This window comes from Limulus polyphemus, unplaced genomic scaffold (assembly GCF_000517525.1).
Source record: "Limulus polyphemus unplaced genomic scaffold, Limulus_polyphemus-2.1.2 Scaffold1081, whole genome shotgun sequence".
Classification (NCBI taxonomy): Eukaryota; Metazoa; Arthropoda; class Merostomata; order Xiphosura; family Limulidae; genus Limulus; species Limulus polyphemus.
In genome coordinates, this window is record NW_013666691.1 from 213136 (window position 1) to 215451 (window position 2316).

Here is a 2316-nt window from a genome sequence, read left to right on the forward strand (position 1 = left end):
ATTCTTACACTCGAGAATCTTCTACAACTTTAGAGAATAGGCGGAGTTTCGCAATACATATTTAACTGTATAAGTTATGTACACTTCTAAATATAAATTTAATTTAAACAAACATCGATATTAAAATAAACATGTAATGATAAATCCGTCACACTTTATAACGTGTTTTAAAGTAGATTTAATTGTAGCTTATCTAGTTTTTCTGGTGTGTATTTAGCTGTTTATTAGTTTCAACGATCAAGTCAAATTCAAAGGCTCAAGAAGTTATTGTTTTTTTATATCTTCCAGAGGCAAAGCTGAAACAAACATATTGTTATCTATGCTATATCTATTTTGAACAAATAAAATATAGCATTTTCTGATTTACGAAAGTTCTATATCCTTGTTTAAAATATATAATTAACAGGTATACCCTGAACAGCTGAGAGTTGTTGTTGAAATAAACAACACCTATCTGGGAACAGACGATTAGGTAACATTTCGACCTCCTGAAGATTATTGTAATCTAATCAGTATCATCAGTTGACAGGGACGATTGCCAGTTATAATAACTTTAAAGTCTTATACCCGTTATTTCGGATGAATTGCTTAGAAACGTGTTTTTGTCAGAAACGTTTAGAGAATTTCGATGAATTATTCTATAGATACATAGCTTATATGGAGTGGTTAAATTTTGATTTTGAAAGAGGTAGAATTATCTTTGGTGATCTACTTTGACATTCCAATCAGAAAACCAGGAGCCTAATGGCATGATTGCTCAAAAAGAGGTACTCCGCACCGAACCGTTTCGTCCCAATTTAAGCCCTGCTTATATACTAGTTTGCACAAAATACAATTTTAACAAGCACATACTGAAGCCTATACAAAACCTATTCCTCTTTCGTTAACATTTTGCTTTTCACTTAAGAGCCCCTATTGTTTTGAAATAGAAAAATAACATTTTCCGTAAACATAAATTTTGAAATGATGTTTACCTAAAAGATATTAAGTAACAGTCATTGATTTCCTAAACAAACAAAATCAATACAAATACTTATATCTTTAAACTACCTTTTATAATCTCGAAACTTTTGATTTAGAAATGCAATACACTAAACAGCTAAATGTTACATACCTTTCACGTATCTGTCAAATGTTTACATGCTGGTAACGATGATTTGTAAAATAATGGCTTACAACATTGTTTCTATACACATTGCTTGTGTATTGTACATATTAAAGCCACGGACGGAACCTTACTAAAGTGATGAAACAACTTAGAACCGATTAACGAACACTAATCTACCCCTTATCCAAATACCAGTTCTTGACGCTTACCGATTAACGGACACTAGTCCCCCCCCCCCATCCAAATTCCTGTTCTTGACGCTTATCTATTGACTGACACTAATCTCCCCCTTATCTAGACTCCAGTTTTTGACGCTTACCTATTAAAGGACACTAACCCCCCCCCACCATCCAAAAAAGAATGATTAAAACTGAAATTTTAATTTCAAAGCATATCCAATGATGCCTCAAATGAACAACATCTTTCTCAGCCTAGTGCCCAAAAATTTAATTCACGTCATGCATACATTTCAATGAGCATGTAAAAATTATTATTCAAGTATGTATATAGTCAAGCTTTCATTCAGCAGTATTTATCGCACTCTATTATATTCCAAGGCATTGTGGTAGAAATATGATATTCAATGATGGTTGAAATCCCTATAAATGCTGGTGTCTGTCGCTAGAAGATTGTCAGCAGGTCTGAAGCTGAGTACGTATCATAGAACTTCTATCTATTTCATGACAGTAAGGTTATTAAGGCCAAGGCTTGGATGAATTGAGCTATTCATTTCGTAGAGCTGATGACTTAAACCGATTGTACGGAAGCGAGGCGGCGATAGAACAAGTTAGTGACGTAGAGAGTATTATTAACACATATACGTGCTGAAATCAATAAGGTTAGGAAATTGTTGAAAGTATGAAAGTAAGAAACATAACAAAATTCAGTTTGAATAGGTTGTCTAAAAAGGTTCTTATCTGTGAAAATACATATGTTTTAAAACAAACGTCGCGCTCTAAGCAACAATGAACTAGTAGTGATAAGAAAGCTTGTGGCATTTGTTTTCGCTTTGTTTCTTTGCTTTAATCGAAAATATTAAATTAAACATTTCCGTTTGAAATGTAGCTGGATATTCAATTAGCACGTGTATATGTTATAACACAATAATGTAAAACATTATAAAAAGTGGAAATGCATTTGTCTCCCAACATAAAATAAACTTATTTAGTAAATGGTTTGTTTGTTTGTTTTGAATTTCGCGCAAAGCA